This window comes from Phascolarctos cinereus, unplaced genomic scaffold, assembly GCF_003287225.1.
Source record: "Phascolarctos cinereus isolate Bilbo 61053 unplaced genomic scaffold, phaCin_HiC Scaffold_726;HRSCAF=1367, whole genome shotgun sequence".
Classification (NCBI taxonomy): Eukaryota; Metazoa; Chordata; class Mammalia; order Diprotodontia; family Phascolarctidae; genus Phascolarctos; species Phascolarctos cinereus.
Window position 1 is genome coordinate 277,256,259 of NW_027556098.1, and position 20,197 is coordinate 277,276,455.

Genomic DNA, 20,197 nt, shown 5'->3' on the forward strand with positions numbered 1-20,197 from the left:
TACTGCCTCCTCATAACAACTGACTCTCTTTGGGATGTCAGAAAAGGAAACTTAAATAAGTTTCCTTAAAACTGGTAAAAAAGGAGAGGAAACAAAATATCAATAAAGTTTGATACTCTTTTCCATCTTCCCCTTGTTTTCTTTTTGTCATTCTGCCTCTCTCTCCCATTCTCCTTTTTTCTCTCTCAGTCATTCAATAAATGAATACCTTTATTCCCATTCTGTTCATTTTTTTTCATCAATAACTTGAAATCAGTTATGATACTTATCAAATGTACAGATGACTTGAAACTTGGGAGGGATAGCTAATACTCTAGACAACAGAACCAGATAATTGAAATGATAGACCTTATATAAAAGATAAAATTTAACATAGATAAATATAAAGCTTTACACTGGTTTCAAAAATTAATTTGTACAAGTATAAGGTCTTTGTATTACATGGCTAAAGAGCATTTCATATGAAAAAGACCTAGAGATCTTAGTGGACTGAAAAATCACAAATGAATCAATAATCTGATGTAGCAGTTAGAAAAGTGAATTCAATTTTAGGCTATGTTAATAGAAGTCAATAGTGCAGTGGAAAGAGTGGCTGGCTCTTACTACATGTGTGACTAAGCCTTTCTGCACCTTAGTTTCCTCATTTGTGAAATTCAAGAGTTGAACAAGTTAGAAAGGTACCTAACTCTAAATCCATAATTAATTGTGATTAAGATGGGGGTTTAGGGGAGGACCAGAGCTGTGATTTCATGATTAATGTGGATAGTGTTCAAAATGAATGTTACAGTCCCACTGTACTCTGTCTGGGCTGTTCACCTTTGGAATACACAGTGTCCCCATGTTGTAGAAAGGTCCTGGACAAGCTAGACTATGTCCAGGCAGGCAATCAGGATAGAGAAGACAAGAAACATGTAATAGGAGGACTAGATATGGAAATTGGAGATGTTTAACCTGAAGAAAGGAATCTTAAAGGGAAATATGTTAACAGTCTTCAGATACTCCAAGGGTTTGTCATGGGGAAGAATTGTTTTAATTAGCTCCAAAATTATCAAGAGACAGATCTAAGGAAAAACTTCCCCAAACTCAGAATTATCCCAAAATAGAAAAGCCCACCTCATAAGATAATGAATTCCCAATCTTCAAACAAAGACTGTGTGACAATTTCTTGGGGATGCTATAAAGGGAAATCGTGTTTTCAGGCATGGGTTGGACTAAGTGGCCTCTAATGTTCCTTTCAACCCTAGGATTCTATGATATATGACCTCTAAGGAAGATGTAAAGAAGGAACTGTTATTTTCCAAGGCTATCTGTCTTAGGAATAGGGGTGGGGGGAAGAAACAAGGCACTGAGGACAGGCTTTTAAAACAGAAGAGGAGGCTTCTGGGGGTGCAGCCAAGATGGCAGAGTAGAGAAGCACTCAGCCAACCTTTCCCAATATTCCCCTCCAAACAACTTTAAAATGATGCTCCAAATTGAATTCTGGAGTGGCAGAGCCAACAAAAGGTCAAAGTGAGACATTCTTCCAGTCCAAGGCAATAAAGGAGTTTAGAAAGAGAGATATGTGACATACAGGGGAGGCTGGCCCAAAACCTACGTGGCTGAAATTCCAGTGGTGGTGAAAGAAGCAGCAGTAGCTTCTGGAGCTCTCAAGCTAGAGATGATAATGGAATCTGATCATGGTCAGAAAGATATTACAAGGTAGCCCTGTGTTAGCACTAGACACAGGACCACATGCTGGTTGGCAACTCCACTGCTTGTACTCATTTCTGGGTCATAGTTCAAGGTCAGAGAAGAGTGCTTTTGGTCAAGGGGGAGTGGAAGCCTGCAGGGGCAGTATCATTTCTGGCCCCAAGATATCAGGGACCCTGAGGAACATTATCAATTGCAATCCCAAAGGATCAGAGGCCCTTTCTGGAATAGGACCAGAGTGCAGGCCAAGAGAGGAGTAACCACACCTCTCCTCAGATCACACTACCTTGGAAGCACCTCAAAATTCCATAACCCCAGAATTTGTTCTGAAAACAGCAGTGCGAAAAAGCTTGAAGCTTGAGATGCAGCCTCTCACCCCCATGCTGGGAACAGAAACAAACTTTAACAGAAACTTCCAAATCAAGAAGTAGGGTGGAAAATGAACAAATAACAATAACAAAAAGAACCTAAACATAAAAAGTTACTATGGTGACAAGGAAGATTAAGACAAGTGAAGTCAAAACATCTACAAGCAAAGCCTCAAAAAAAAAAGTGAATTGGACACAAGCCCAACAAGAATTCCTGGGAGAGCTAAAAGTTGATTTTCAAAATCAAATAAGAATGGTAGAGGAAAAACTGGGTGAAGAAACAACAGCAAAAGAAGAAAAGTATGAAAAGACAATTAACAGGTTGGTAAAAGAGGCACAACAAATATTGAAGAAAATAACACATTAAAAAATAGAATTGGCCAAGTAAAAAAAGGGGTACAAAAGCTCACTGAAGAAAATAATTTAAAAAAAAAATTTGAATTGAACAACTGGTACCTAATGACTCCACAAGACATCAAGAAACAACAAAACAAAGTCAAAAGAATGAAAAATCAAGGAAAATGTGAAATATCTTATAGGAAAACAATTGAAGTGGAAATAGATTGAAGAGAGATAATTTAAGAATTATTGGATTACCTAAAAGCAATGATCAAAGAAAGGAAAACTGCTCCAATATCTTAGAACCAGAGAGTAAAATAGAAATTTTAAAAATCCACCCATCACCACCTGAAAGAGATACCAAAATGAAAACTCCCAAGAATATTATAGCCAAATTCCAGAGCTCCCAGATCAAAGAGAAAATACTTCAAGCATCAAGAAAGAAATAATTAAAATTCTGTGGAGCCACAGTAAGGTTCACATAAGATTTAGTAGCTACTGTATTAGAGGAATTGAGGATTTAGAATATGATATTCTGGAAGACAGCTAAGCTAGGTTTATAACCAAAAATCAGCTACCTACCATAAGTGAGAATAATTCTCCAGGGGAAAAAAAATGAATATTTAATGAAATAGAGGAATTCCTGATGAAAAATTAGAGATGTACTCATTCAGAAAACTGGACTTTCAAGTACAAGATTCAAAAGAAGTCTAAAAAGGTAAAGATGAAAAAAAATCATAAGGGACTCAATAAGGTTAAACTGTATACCTTTCTATATGGAAACACACACACATAGTTTCTAAGAACTTTATCATTATTAGGCTAGTTAGAAGGATTCTACATAAAAAAGGGTGAGGGAGTGGGCCAATTATGTTGGGATGATATAAAAAAAACTAGATAAGTAAGAAAAAGGGATGACCTGGGAGAAGGGAGAAGGAAGAGGAAGAATGGGAAAAATTATCTCACATAAAAGAGGTGCAAGGAAGAGCTTTTATAGTGGAGAGGAAAATGGTGGCGGTGGCAGGCAATGCTTGAACCTCACTTATATTTAAATTTGTTCAAAAAGGGAAAATACACATACATACTCAAATCTATCTTACCCAACAGGGAAGTAGGAGGGGAAAGGGGATAAGAAAAAGGGAGGTGATAAAAGGGAAGACAGATAAATGAAAGCAGTGGTTAGAAGCAAAATAGACTTTAGAGGGGGAACAAGATAAAAAGAGAGAGCAAAGGATAGGAAGAAAATAGGATGGAGGGAAGTACACAGTTGGTAATCATAACTGTGAATGTAAATGGGATGAACTCACCCATAAAATAGAAGCAGATGGCAGTTTGAATTAGAAACCAGAATACAACAATATGTTGTCTACAAGAAATACACTTGAAATAGGAAGGCAGAGAATTAATAAAAACATAGAGGATTAAAATAAGGGGCTGGTGCAGAATCTATTATGGTTCAGCTGAAGTGAAAAAGGCTGGGCAACTAATCATGATCTCAGACAAAGCAAGAGCAAAAATAGACCTAATTAAAAGGGTTAATGAGGGAAACTATATCTTGTTAAAAGGAACCATAGACAATGAAATAATATCAATATTAAACATATATGCACCAAATGGCATAGCATCCACATTCTTTCTTCTTTGAGGCAATGGGGATTGTGACTTGCCCAGGGTCATACATCTAGTAAGTGTCTGGGGCTAGATTTGAACTCTGGTCCTCTTGACTCCAGTCCCAGTACTCTCTCCACTACACCACCTAGCTGCTCCAGCACACAAATTATTGAAGGAAAATTTAAATGAATTACAAAAGGAAAGAGACTATAAAATTATGCTAGTGAAGGACCTTAACTTTCTCCTCTCAGAGCTAGATAAATCTAACCACAAAATAAATATGAAAGAAGTCAGAGATGAATAGAATCTTAGAAAAGTTAGATATGATAGCCCTCTGGAGAAAACTGAATGGGAATAGAAAGGAGTATACCTTTTTCTCAGCTGTACATGGCACCTTCACACAAATTGACCATATGTTTGGGCATAAAAACCTAACAACCAAATGCAGAAAAGCAGAAATAGTAAATGCACCCTTTTCAGACCATAATACAATAAAAATTACATTTAATAAAGAGCCGTGGAGGCATGATTAAAAGCTAATTGGAAACTAAATAATCTCATCCTAAAGAATGAGTGGGTCAAAGAACACATCATAGAAACCATCAATAATTTTATTAAAGAGATGACAACAATGAGACAACATTCTAAAATTTATGACATATAGCCAAAGCAATCCCTAGGAGAAAATTTATATCTCTAAATGTGTACATCCATAAAACAGAGAAAGAGCACATCATTGAGTTGGGCATGTAACTAAAAACACAAGGGAAAAAAACCAAATTTTAAATTTCCAATTAAACACTAAAAGAGAAATCCTGAAAATGAAAGGAAAGATTAACAAAATGGAAAGTTAAAAAAATTGAACTAATAAATAAGTGTAGGAGCTGGTTTTATGAAAAGAAAACAACAACAACAAATACCTCAGTATAAAATAGATAAATCATTGGTTAATTTGATTGAAAAAAGAAAGTAGAAAATCAAATTACTAAGTATCAAAAATGAAAAGAGTGAATGTATCACCAATGAAGATGAAATTAAAGCTATTATTAGGAGTTATTTTACCAAAACATATGCCAGTAAACATAGGACAATGTAAGGAAAATTGGTGAATACTTGCAAAAATATAAACTGCTCAGATTAGTAGAAGAGAAAATAGAATATTTGCATAACCTTATCTTAAAAAAAGAAATTCTACAAGCCATCAATGAGCTCCTTAAGAGAAAATTCCCAGGACCAGATAAGTTTACAAGTGAATTCTACCAAATATTTAAGAAACAATCCCAATGCTATATGAACTATCTGAAAAAGTTGATAAAGAAATCCTACCAAATTCCTTTTATGACACAAATATGGTTTTGATACTTAAGCCAGATAAAGTAAAATAGAGAAAGAAAACAACTGACCAATTTCTTTAATGAATATCAACACAAAAATTTTAAATAAAATACCAGCAAGATTACAGCAATATGTCATACGGATCATACACTGTGACCAGGTGGGATTTATACCAAAAATGCAGGGCTGGTTCAATATTAGGAAAACTATCAGCATAATTGGACATATCAATAACAAAACCAACAGAAATCATATTATCTTAATAGATGCAGAAAAAGCTTTTTTTTTTCCCATTCCAGGGTTGCTTATAATTTTCCCCACTTAATAGTATTTCTTCTCAATTACATGTAAAGATAGTTTTTAACATTCACTTTTATAAGATTTTGAGTTCCAAATTTTTTTCTCCCTTGCTCTTCTCTCCCCTCTCTAACATGGCAAGCAATCTGATATAGGCTATACATGTACTATCATATTAAACTTATTTCCACATAAGTCATGTTGTGAAAGAAGAATCAGAATAAAAGGGAAAAACCATGAGAAAGAAAAAACACAACAAAAATAGAGAAAATAGTATGCTTTGTTCTGCATTCAGAATACATAGTTCTTTCTCTGGATGTGGATAGTATTTTCCATCATAAATCTTTTGGAATTGTCTTAGGTCACTGTGTTGTTTTGAAGAGCCAAGTCTATCAAAGCTGATCATCATACAATGTTGCTGTTACTGTGTACAATGTTCTCCTGATTCTGCTCACTTCACTGAGCATTAGTTCATGTAAGTCTTTCCAGGTTTCAGAAAAAGCTTTTTGACAAAATATAACACCTATTACTATTAAAAACACTAGAAAGCATAGAAATCAATGGAACCTTTCTTAAAATGACAAGTATTATCTGTCTAAAACCAAGAGCAAGTATTATCTGTAATGGAGATAAACTAGAAGTCTTCCCAATAAGATCAGTTGTAAAACAAAGATATCCATTATCATCACTATTATTCAATATTGTACTAGAAATGCTAACCATAGCAATAAGACAAGAAAAAGAAATTGAAAGAATCAAAACAGGCAATGAGGAAACAAAACTATCACTCTTTGCAGATATGATGGTATACTTAGAGAACCCTAGAGAATAAATTAAAAAAATAGTTGAAAAAATTAACAACTTCAGCAAAGTTGCAGGATATAAAATAAACCCACATAAATCATCAGCATTTCCATATACTACCAACAAATCCCAGCAGAAAGGTATAGAAAGAGAAATCCCATTTAAAATAACTACGTACAATATAAAATTCTTGTGAGAATACCTGCCAAGACAAATCCAAGGATTATATGAACACAATTATAAAACACTTTTCATACAAATAAAGACAGATCTAAGTAATTGGAGAAATAGTAATTGCTCATGTGTAAGCCAAGCCAATATATTTTATTTTTATTTTTTTTAAGCATTTGGGGTTGAGTGACTTGCTCAGGGTCACACAGCTATAAGTATCAAGTGTTTGCTCTGAGGCCGGATTTGAACTCAGGTACTTCTCACTTCAGGGCCGGTGCTCTACCCACTGCACCACCTAGCTGCCCCAAGCCAAGCCAATGTAACAAAAATGAGAATTCTTCCTAAATGCCATACCAATCAAACTACCAAACAATTATTTTATAGAGCTAGAAAAAATAGTAACAAAATTCATTGGGAAGAACACAAGGTCAAGAATATCAAGGAAATCAATTTAAAAAAAAAACCCAACATTAAGGAAGGTGGCCTAGTAGTTGCAGATTTCAAGCTGTATTACAAAATGGTAATTATCGAAACAATCTGGTACTGGCCAAAAAATAGAGTGGTGGATCAGTGGAACAGATTAAGTACACAATGCACACTACTAAATGACCACAGTAATCTAGTGTTTGATAAACCCAAACACCCAATCTTTTGAGGTAAGAACCCAACATTTAACAAAAATTGCTGGGAAAACTGGAAAACGGTTTGGAAGAAAACAAGCATAGACCATCATCTCACAGTGTATACAAAGATAAGATCAAAACTAATAAATGATTTAGACATAAAAGGTGGTATCATAAGTAAATCAGGGGAACATGGAAAAATGTACTTGTCAAATCTATGGATAAGAGAAGAGTTTATGACCAATGAGAGCCAGAGGAGATTATGAGAAGTAAAATAATTTTTGATTACATGAAGTTAAAAAGCTTTTCACAAACAAAACTAAAGCAGCCCAAGTTAGAAGGAAAACAGGAAAAAAATTTGCAACAAGTTTTTCTGATAAAGGCTTTATTAATCAAATATATAGGGAGCTGATTGCCATTGCCCAGGTGATGAATGGTGAAAGGATATGAACAATGAGTTTTCAGAAGAAGAAATCAAAGCTATCAATTGTCATGTGAAAAAATGTTCTAAGTTACTACAGATTAGAGAAATTCAAGGTAAAACAACTCTAGATAGATACTACCTTACACTTGTCAGAATGGCTAACAAGACAGAAAAGGAAAATGATAAATGCTGGAGATGTGAGAAAATTGAGACACTAATGCACTGTTGAGGGGCAAGTAGGTGACACAATGAATAGAGTGCCAGGCCTGGAGTCAGAAAGACTAATTTTCCTGAGTTCAAATCCGGACTCAGACACTTACTGGCTGTGTGACCTGGGTCAAGTCACTTAACCCTATTTGCCTTAGTTTCCTCATGTGTAAAATGAGCTGGAGAAGGAAATGGCAAACCATTCCAGTATTTTTGTCAAGAAAACCCCAAATAGGGTCAAGAAGAGTAATATTGAACCACCACCATCACCACATACTGTTGGTGGAGTTGTGAATTAGTCCAACCATTCTGGAGAACAATTTAGGAACTACAACCAAAGAGCTATAAAACTATGCGTACCTTTTTTCAGGCAATATCATCACTAAGTCTGTATCCCAAAGAAATCACAGAAATGGAGAAAAGAACCATTTGTACAAAAATAGTTATAGCAACTTTCTGTGGTGGCCAAGAATTGGAAATTGAGGTGATTCCCATCAACTGGGGAATGGCTGAACAAGTTGTGGTATATGAACATAATGGAATATTTTGTGCTATAAGAAATGACGAGCAGGATGCTCTCAGAAAGACCTGGAAAGACTTACCTGAACTGATGCAAAGTGAAGTAAGCAGATCCAGGAGAACAGTGTGCACAGTAACAGCAATATTGTACAATGAAGAACTGTGAATGACTTAGCTATTCTCAGCAATACAATGATCCAAGACAATCCCAAAAGATGCATGATGAAACACGCTGTCAGCCTCCAGAGAAAGAACTGATATTGTCTGAATGCAGACTGAAGCATATTATTTTTAATTTTCATTTTCTTTCTTTCTTTCCTTCTTTTTTCATTGAGTCTTCTTGCACAAAATGACTAATATAAAAATGTTTTATATGATTGCACATGTATAAGCTATATCAGATTGCTTACCATTTCAGGGAGAGGGGAGGAGAGGAAGGGAGGATTGAATTTGGAACTCTAAAAAAAATGTTAAAAATTGTTTTAACATGTAATTAGGAAAAAATAAAATTTTTTTTTACTTAGGTAAAAGCCTAAGCTCTGAACAAATTATTTTTCTTTGCTTTGTGTCACTTTTGCTTGATCTTGTTTCACTATGACATTCTTTTTAAAAAATATTATTTTGTATCCACCCTATTATATATAAAATGCATAAAAACATTTTAACATTTGTTGTTTTTGTTAAGTTTTGAATTCCAAATTATATCCCTCTATCCCTTCCTTCCCCCGTCCCTGAGATAGTAAGCAATCTGATATAGGTTATATATGTGCTATCATGTAAATATTTCCGTATTAGTCATTTTGTGGAGGACAACAAGAAACAAATAAAGGAAGGAAGGAAAGAAGGAAGGAAGAATGTGAAAAATGTATGCTTCAGTCTGTATTCAGTTGTTTCAATCAGTTCTTTATCTGGAGATGGATAGCATTTTTCATCATAGGTCCTTAGGTATTGTCTTGGATCACTGTATTGCTGAGAATAGCTAAGTCATTCACAGTTCTTCATTGTACAATATTGCTGTTACTGTGCACACTGTTCTCCTGGATCTGCTTACTTTACTTTGCATCAGTTCAGGTAAGTCTTTCCAGGTCTTTCTGAGAGCATCCTGCTCATCATTTCTTATAGCACAATAATATTCCATTATATTCATATACCACAACTGGTTTAGCCATTCCCCAATTGATAGGCATCCCCTCAATTTCCAATTCTTCACCATCACAAAAAGAGTTGCTATAAATATTTTTGCACAAATGGGTTCTTTTCCCATTTCTTTGATCTCTTTGGGATATAGACCTAGTGATATTGCTGGGTCAAAAGAGTATGCACAGTTTTATAGCCCTTTGGGCATAGTTTCAAATTGCTTTCCAGAATGGTTGGAAACACAACTCCACCAACAGTGGAGTGTCTAAGTTTTCCCACGTCCCCTTTAGCATTCATCATTTCCCCTTTTTTGTCATATTAGCCAATCTGACAGGTGTGAGGTGGTACCTCAGAATTGTTTTAATTTGCATTTCTCTAATCAATAGTGATTTAGAGCATTTTTAACATGATTATAGATAGCTTTGATTTCTTTGTCTAAAAACTTCTTGTTCATATCCTTTGACCATTTATCAGTTGGAGAATGGTATACTCTGGAATAGCAGCAGCCATCAGCCCGGCTTGTTAGATTGATGAATACTCTCACATGTCAAAATGACAACAGAGTGGGAAGAGATCCAGGACCAAATGCCACAGGGAGCCAACATGCCTCCTAGCCTCATCTTTTGATATCACTACTTATGATTGACTACACTGGCAATAAAAACACAGAAATGCCTTAAGATAGACACTTGTACTACCTGAATATCTGTGAACCCCTGTAGAAATGCTATAAGGATCCACCACTCCATTCAGAGGTTTTCCTATAGGAATAGTACTGACAAGTCAAGTCAACAAGAATTTATTAATTCCCTACTATGTGCCACTCATTGTGTTAAGTTTTAGGAATACAAAGAAAAGCAAAAATACTCCCTGCACTCAAGGAGCTCACAGTATAATGGGAATGACAACATGAGAACAACTAGGTAAACCAAAATATATACAGGATAAATTGGAAATCATCAACAGCGGGAAGGTACTATCATTAAGGGGGTTTGGGAGAGACTTTTTGTAGCAAGTGGGATTTTAGTTGGGACCTGAAGGAAATGGGAAAGGCAGAAGGTGGAGATGAGGAGACAGAATTCCAGGCCTAGGGATAGCTAGTGAAAATATCTGGAGTTGGTGGATAGGATATATTTTGTGAGGAACAATGAGGAGACCAATGTCACTGGATTGTAGAGTATATGGAAATGAATATGGTTTAAGAGAGCTATAAAGATAGGAAGGGGCCAGGGTGTGAAGAACTTTGAATTCCAAACAGAGAATTTTGCATTTATCCTGGAGGCAAAAAGAATTTCAGAGGCACTAGAAATTATTGAGTGTGTGTACGTGTGTGTGTGTGTGTGTGTATGGAATTTGTTGAATGGAGGGGGTGACATGGTCAGACTTCCACTTTAGGAAAAGTAATTTGACAGCTAAGTGGAGGATAGACTGGAGTGGGGGAAGAGTTGAGGTAGGAAGACCAACCAGATGACTATTGCAATAGTTGAAGTGTGACATAATAAGGCCCTGGGCCAAGGTGGTGGCAGTGTCAGGGGACAGAAGGGAGTATATGCCAAAGATATTATGAAGATAGAAATGATAGGCCTTGACAACTGATTGGATATGTGGGTTCAGACAGAGGAGTCAAATATGACATATAGGTTTTAACCCTGGGTAACTGAAAGCTCTCCAAAGTAATAGCAAAGTTAAGAAGAAGGGAGGGATTTGGGGAAAAGATAATGGGTTCAGTTTTGGGTATGTTGAGTTTAAGATGTCTATAGGATATTCAGTTTGAGATGTTAATAAATAGCCATGTGAATCAAGAGGTTAGGACTGGTTAAGTATATATAGGAATCATTAGCACAGAAATGATCATTGAATCCATGGGAGCTGATGAGATTATCAAATGCAATATTATAAAGAGAAAATAAGAAGGCCAGGAACAGAGCTCTGGGGGGTAGGGGACACCCATGGTTAGTAGGACTTATCTAAATGAAGATTCAGCAGAGGGCACTGAGAAGGAGCAGGCAGACAGGTAGGAGAAGAATCAGGTTACAGTAGTGTCATGGAAGCCTAGAAGGAAGAGAGTATCAAAGAGAAGAAGGTGACCAGCAGAGAGATCAAGAAGGGTAAGGACTGAAAAAGGTCATTAGATTTGGCAATTAAGAAGTCATTGGTAACTTTGGAGAGAGCAGTTTCAATAGAATAATAAGGTAAAAAACAAGATTGTAAGAGGTTAAGAAGATAGTGAGAAGACAGAAAGTGGAGGCACCTATTGTAAATGTCTTTTCAAGGAGTTTATTCACAGAAGGGAGAAGAGAAATGGGATGATGGCTAGTGGGGAATGGACAGATCAAATAAGGGTTTTTTGAGAATGGAGGAGACATGAACATGTTTGTATGCAATAGAGAAGCAGCCAGCAGACAGAGAGAGATTAAAGGTAAGTGAGGGCATTAGAGATGATAGAGGAGGAGAGCTTCTGGAGAAGAGGAAATGAAATGGGATCACTTGTGCATGTAGAGGGGTTTACCTTAGAAAGGAAAAGGGCTATCTTTTCATATGAGATAGGGATAAAGGAAGAGATAGTATGCAAAGGTAACTAGTTGATATGAGATAAAGAAGGGAAGCTAATGTCAAATGATCTCATTTTCTCCCCAGTAAAATATGAGTCAAGATTCTCAGCTAAGAGAGTAGCAACTAGGAGAAGCCATGAGGAGAGATGAAAAGGTTTGGAAAAGCCACTGTGGTGAGTGGGATAGTGAGTTAATAGGTATACATGTATCACTTTGATACAGTAAGGGTCCAGTTGAACAATGTAATATAAATTTGTAGTGGACCCAGTTAGCATGATTTCATTATTTTCTTCAACTTCATTCAGCAGCAAGTGAGTATGAGCAAAGGCAATGGATAATGGAAGTACTCCAAGAATGAGGCTTGGGAGGGCAAGATTAGTGAGAAGATAAAGGGCAAGGTACTCAAGGGTAGAAGATAGTATAGAGTTGAACTGGTTTACCAAGAGGTTAAGATGGGGAATGGAAGATAGTGTAGCCACTCTAAGAGTAATGGCCTGGAACTTAAGGGTTGGAAGGGGTCAAGGTCATGGTGAAGATGAGGAACAAGGTTTGGGGTTACAAGGCAGAGGGAGAGGTGGAATAACAGTGTGGTCAGACAAGGGAATGAAAATGAAATATTTATGAGTGATGCAAGATTCAGGATATGATCATCTTTGTGTAAAGCTGGAACACTGGGGGAAGGGAAAGTTGGGTTGAGGGGAATGAGAATAATGGTTAGTGGGGGATGAATTTTGAATAACGATAGCCAGGAATTCAGAATTACTGGGATAGGGAGGGTATGACTAGATGGGAGATTGTTAATCATTGAAGAATTAATTCAGGTAGAGTAGTGTCATGGAATCCAACATTCCCAAGTATTTGGACTCAGTGTGATATCCTCTCAGGATGTTAGGCAGCAGTGTGAAGCTGGAGGTGGGAGGGAAGGAAGGTTAATGCAAGGCCATCCTTACAGTGAAGAGGTGTCTTAAGGACATCATTTTCAGGGCACTACCTTCCTTCTCTTCCTCCTCCTCTCTCTGCCAGGCTTTAGTATCTCTACTGACAATGCTGACAAATGCAAACATGTTGACAAACATAGAACAAACTGACAGATGATGCAACCAAAAGAATCAGGCTCATGAAGGAATAAGCAAACATTAGCATTTTATAATATTTTTGCTGTTTATCATTCTTGTATTAGAAGTAATATAACTAGGATGTAGGTGGAGAAGGATCTCCCACTAATTTAGGGGAGACCTCATGGAAAAGATGAAAGGTAGAGAGTTAGAACAAGGAAGAGGATATGGGTGCTTTGAGAGAAGAAATAGCAAAATTCAGTTCAACTGACTTCAGTTGAATTAAATTCAATAAGAATTTACTAAGCACCTAACAGGTACCAAGCATGATATTGAGGACACAGAGGCAAAAATGAAAACAGTCTGTGCCATCAAGGAGCTCATATATTCCAGGAAGGAAATAACATGTACATAAATAAGTAAATATAAAATATGTACAAAGTCAATATAGACTTTTGGGTCATGTGACCAAGATGGAGGACTAGACATTTTCTCTCATCACTGCAACCTCACAAACCTCTTCAAAATAGATTTTATTTGCCAAAGACAAAGGAAATTTAGCTATCTCCATGGTCTAAGGTGCTTCTTCTGTAGTACTGAGTGTCTCTCTCAGTGCCAATAAGCTTGCATAGCCTGGAGCCTGAGTCTCCCCGGTGCTGGAGAGAAGGAAGGAGGTTGGGTTGGGGTTTGTATGTATTTGGTCCTTGGTTTTTGTTGATTGCAGGCTTTTGTGTCAGTCCTTGGATTGGCTAGTACAGCCTCATTACTGAGAGCATGAGAGGTGGGGGAGGGGTGCTAGGTTAGCTCAGGGTAGGTGTCAGGTTTTGTTTTTTTTTTAAACCCTCTTTTGGATTCCAGGTGTCTTAGACCATGACAGCTCTCTGAAATGCCAGTAGTGGGCCAGAGAACTGACAAACAGGTGGAGCAGGACAGGACACCAGGGCAAGTAGCTCTGTGTGTGTGTGTGTGTGTGTGTGTGTGTGTGTGTGCCTGAGAAAGAACCCAGCATCCAGCTGGGGATCAGTTCTATCCTCTCCAAAGTAGAGATTTGGCATGGTAAGCTATGAATTGCCCAGTGGTGGTAGTGGTTATGGTATTGGTGTTGGTAGGAAAGACTAAGACACTTTAGAGATCTACTCCCTCAAAGAAATCACCATCAATGGGGAGAGTGATGCATAGAACTTTGAGAGAATAGTTTCTGGGTATTTAATCATTTTATTAATCATGCTAGCAGATAATTAATAAAAGGGGTCAGTGACACTTTTCAGGTGCCAAAGACCCTTCATGGGGAACCTACTGAACACTTATGTAACCTTGGAAGAGTGGGTGCTCCTGAAGGTGGCAATCAACTCTGTTTGGTTAACAATTCATGGAAGAATGAATATTGTAATGAGAGGTAGGTTTATTCTAATGAGGGGCAGGAGGTATCTTGGACAAAGAGATTTATCTCTTATCCAGACTAACCCAGCCGAGGGCAATCTAGACAAAAAGAAGTCCACTTCTACTCAGATCTGGCTGAGTGGAACACTAATGGGGCCCGATTTCACCTTAGATTAAATTCTTTCTAAGGTTTTCTATCCACCCAGGATTGAAAGGCAGGTACCCTGCAGATTTGGGCAATCTCATCCATCAACAATGTCCTTCAGATACTGGCTCGGCCTAGTAGCGAATGAGAATCTAGGAAGGGAAAAAAACCTGGATCTCCCTAATAACTGGTTATTTAATAATTATTTCTCTCAGGAGGAAGTAAGAAAGTGAGCAATAAGAAAAAAATCAGGGAGGAAAAAGACTGAAATTACCAAGGATCTCAAGAAGAAAATTCAAAGATCTTGAACATAAGCAGATAAATCAACAGGAAAAACAATACCATTATTAGGAAATATGAACTCCAGATCTAGTAAATGAGCTCAGGCATCTATGAATAAATACTGTAAAACTAATGAAAATGATCCAAGACTAGGTGAGACTGAGGACCCTGTGGAATGTGAGGAGAACACAGAATCATAATATGCTGTTCCTGAGTAGTTTAAAAAAGAAATGAGAATCACAAGAGCAGAATTTGTGGCCTGCACAGCAAAGATAATGGGCAGAATAGAAAAAAAATTGAATCTACAATGGCAACTCTCACAAAAGAAACAAAAGAGAGAATAATAGTTTGGAAATGCAAATACAGAGAAGTGAAGGACAATATAAAAGAAGAGAAGCAAAAAACAATAACATTAAAAGACAATATACTCTATCCAAGCAAAAGATACTGATCTTGAAGTCAGGATGTGTAGAGACAACCTAAGGATCATAAATCTCCCAAAAGAGCATGATAAGGCACAAAACTTTAACACCATAATGTAGAAAATAATAGAAGAGAATTGACAAGAACTTCCAAACACAACAAATGTAAGAACAATTGAAAGAATTCACAAATCACTTCCAAGGGGGAAACAAAAGCTGGAAACTCACATAACAATTTGATTCAGAAAGAAGTTCTACAAATAATCAGGAGAAAGACCACCACATACAAAGGAAAAGAAATAAGAATAACAAGACTATTCTGTACCCAGAAATGCAGGAAGGAAAGGAATAATGTGTTTCAATGAGTATTGGACCTCAGAATGCAGCCCAATGTGACCCAACCTACAGGTCTTACTTAACCATAAATGAAAAAAAAATGGACACAATAGTAAAAAGTTATTTGAATCTTTTCTAGAAATAAAACCATACCTGAAGAGATTATTTGCTTCTTGAACACCCTAGGCAACAGAAATTTAGGAAGGGTGAACAAATGCAGCAGTTAAGGACAGCAACAGCAACGGAGAATAGCAAAGGGCAGAGAGGCCAGCGAGAGCCTTATTTTTAAACGTACACAAGAAGAACGGGGAGATGGCACACGTCAAATAGTGGAGAGGCAGGCCTGGGGCATTACGAATAGAACCATTTCCATACCCTGCCTACAGGTGACCCAATATTTTTTGTGGGACTACATTACAGAATGGGAAAGTGAATGAAAGAGGGAGTGAGAGATAAAGAGAAGTATTTGATGTACATGGGTCAAATTGAGAGCTAGCAATAAGAGAAAGATGGCCACTGTGGTGTCTCAGAGAGAGAAGAGCTTATAGGGGAGTCAGTGAGGAGGAGGGGAAGATGATTGAAAAGGGTGGAAAAAGGAAGGAGGTCTTGCTTTGGTGATAGGTTTGGGGGAGGGGGTTCTGCCATGGGACAGTCTCCTTTTTGTCACCTGCCAGAATTGGAATTGTTCTGGGAGTGAGGTACAATGCTCTACAAGGCAGGGGTAGAAACTGCCTAGAGGGGAAAGCCTCAGAAACTTTGATTGCATGTGGAATACAGATAATAGGTAGAGACCAGATAATTATAGGTGTCATGAACCAGAAAGTGAGTCTATGAGCTAGAGAATGAGGGTCTAGAGTAGACAGAAAAAGAAGATAAATAACAAAGAGAGCAAGGAAAGGGGTAACAAATATGAGGCAGGGATCAGGGGTGAGGTGAAAGTCAGTGGGAATAGAGCCACCTCAAAAAAAAGACATACACACATATCTTGAAAAACCTGTATATCAGAGACATAGAGAAAATATAAATCTAATTTTCATAACTTTAAATGTGAGTGGATTAAACAATTCAATAAAACAAAAATGAGTGACAGGTCGGATAAGAAAACAAAACCCCACAATCTGCTGTTTGAGCAACACATTTAAAAAACAAAGACATCTATAAAATTAAATTAAGGCAATGGAAGAAAATTTACTGTGCATCATGTGAATTCAAAAAAGCAGGAGCTGAAATCATGCTATCTGACCAGAGCAAAAACAAAAATTCAACAAATAAAAAGGGATAAACAAGGAAGCTACATTATGCAAAAAGGAATCAGAGCACAAACCAATATCAGTAATAAATGTATATGTTCCAAATGCCTTACCATTCAGATTCATAAAGGAAATATTAAAAGAGTGACAGGATAATATATACAATAATGTAGTAGTGACAGGAGACTTCAATATCCTCTTAGTTTTGGATAAGTCTAAATGAAAGACAAACAAAAGGGAAAACATGGAACTGAATAAATTGCTGATGAAACAAGGTAGAAGACTTATAGCATCTTCTAAGTGGAACTGCAAAAGAATATATATACTTCTCTCAGTACCACATGGAGCTTTTGCAAAATTTAACCATATATTAGGGCAGAGATATTGAAAAAAAAAAGAAGAAAGAAAGAAAAGAAAAGCAGAAATTGTTAATACATCCTTTATATACCATAATGCAATAAAATAGTAATTGGTTCAAGAACCACAATAAAAAGCTACAGACCTTAATAGAGACTTAACAATGAAATCCTAAGTAATGAGTAGGTAGGTCAAAGATGAAACCACAGAAACTAATTATTATGTGAAAGAAAATGATAAAGATGAAATAACATTAAAATTCTGGGAGGCAGCTAAAGTAGTCCTCAGGGAAAAAGTCATATCCCTACAAATATACATTAACAAAACAGAAAAAATATAGGATTAATGAACTGAAAGTACATTAAAAATAGAAAGTCAACAGATAAAGTAAATACAACATTGGTTTTGGGATAGGGAAACTAACAATTAGATGGATGGATCAGGAAAGGCCTAATATAGGAAGTGGCTCTTGAACAGGAGAACAAGAGAAAGTTAAAACATAGACTTAAAAATATTTTATTGTCTACTACTATACAGTATACTGATTTCCCTGTATTACTTACTTCACAGAGTTATTTGATCAAATGAGATAAGGGATGCAAAATGCTTGGCAAAGCTTAAAACACCAAATCATTGAAAGGATCCTCAAGATCTTCTAGGTTAGGAATATATAAACTTTTTTTTACTGTTATGCATCACCTTAGTAGTCTGGTGAAGTTTATGAACCTCTTCTCAGAATCTCATTCTTTTTTTTTTTAAACTAGGCAATGGGGTTAAGTGACTTGCCCGGGATCACACAGCTAGTGTTAAGTGTCTGAGGCCAGATTTGAACTCAGGTACTCCTGACTACAAGGCTGGAGCTGTATCCATTGCATCACCTAGCTGCCCCCAGAATCCCTTTCTTAAATACATAAAATAAATTGCATAGGGTTACAGAGGAAATTAATTGCACTTAAATATAGGTATAATTTTTTTTTCTTTTGCAAAATTAACTGACCCCAGGTAAAGAAATCTTGGTCTAGTTTTACAGAAGAAACTGCAGCTGAGACAAATGGAATGACTTCTATAAGGTATATAGTAATAATTAGCAAAATTACAATAGTTTACTTAAAAATAAATTTACTGATTTTAACATGAATTTATAATCTGTCCCTCCCTTCCCCAATTGAACAAAAGAAGAGCATAATCCAGCAAAACATATTCCCCATATTGGGCATGCACCGCCATAATATCTCTGTCCCTTTTAAATTTATTACCACTCTGACAGGAGATGAATAGAATTGGTCTTATGGATTCATGGTTTGTCATTGCATTGATCAGAGTTCTAACATCTTTGAAAGTTGTTTTTCTCTATGATGTTGTCATTACATACACTGTTCTCCTAATTCTGCTCAGTTCACTCTGCATCAGTTCATTGGTATTTTCTTGTTTCCTTTGAACCTGTACATTTCATCATCTGTTATGGTGCAGTAATATTTCCTTACATTCATATAATTTGTTTAGTCATTCCCCAATAGGATAACCCCTTAATTTCCAACTTTGTCCATAAAAATAGCTGCTATATATATTTTTACACTTCTAGGTGGTGTACTTCTAGCAGGGGTATAGGTGTGTCAAAAGATATGCACAGTTTAGTTACCTTTTGGCCATAGTTCCAAATTGCTTTCTAGAATACCTGGACCAATTCATACCAACAAATGCATTGGTGTGCCTATTTTCTTTCAGTCCCTCCAACATATGTCATTTCCCTCATTTGTCATCTTTATCACTTTAAAATCTCAAAATTGTTTTAATTTTTCTTTTTTAATTATTAGTGACAGAATGTTTTTTCATATTTTTTTGACAGCTTTGGATTTCTTCTTCAGAAAACCTAGTTGCTCATATCCTGTGACTATTTATCTATTGAGGAATGGCTTTTAGTCTTAAAAATTTGAATCAGTTCCTTATATATCTTGGATTTGAGACATTTATCAGATAAACTTGCTGCAAAGATTTTTCCCTATTACCTATTTACCTTCTAATTTTGACTTCATTATATTTGTTTGTACAAACTCTTTAAAATTTTATATAATCAAATTGTCCATTTTATCCAGAACATACCATTCTCAGTGGCAGCTATTATTATCATTATCATATTCTTTTGAATGTTGCTTTGTATTGTTCTTGGGTCCTTTCATGTATATATTTGTCTCCTCTAGCATTTTGTTTTTTGAGTTCAGTTTTTGAGTTATTGTCGTATCTCCATTGTATTTCCAACGGTACCTAGTACTTTTTGCTAAATACTGTACAGCAGGAGTTCAGTAACTTCTTGTATATTGAACTACCTGCACAGTGTGCTGGTATGCTAAGGCAACAAAATAAGCATTACACAGGTAGTTTCTATGTCTTACATAATACGTTAACAACAAATACCTCTTAAGGTTCATTTATGCATTTGAGTTTTGCTTTATTTTTCTTTTCTATTTTTCTTATTTGGTAGATTCACTGTTGTGGAGGCGGTGTTGGAGATGAGGTGGAGGTAACAGCTAGAAACAGAAGTTTGCTGAAGGAGAGGATTTTCAACCAACCCACCTAATCTGGGATGGCTTCCTGCATGAGTCAGGGTACATTTGATGAAGGTTTTGAATTAGGCAACAGAAATATGGAGGCTATTATTATTATTTCAGGCATATGGGACAGTGTGGAAAGGTGTTGAACAATAATTTCCAAACTTCCTGGAGTCTCCCTACTCTTTTTAAAACAATTGACACACCTCCCCCTTCCACACCCACTCAAAAGTGCCGAGTTGCATTTATTTTTGATATTATAATTATGAATGAAAAATAATTTTGCTTTGAAATGTTCTAGAATCTACAAAACTGTCTGAGTTAGCTGGAGAATAGTATGGCCAAAAA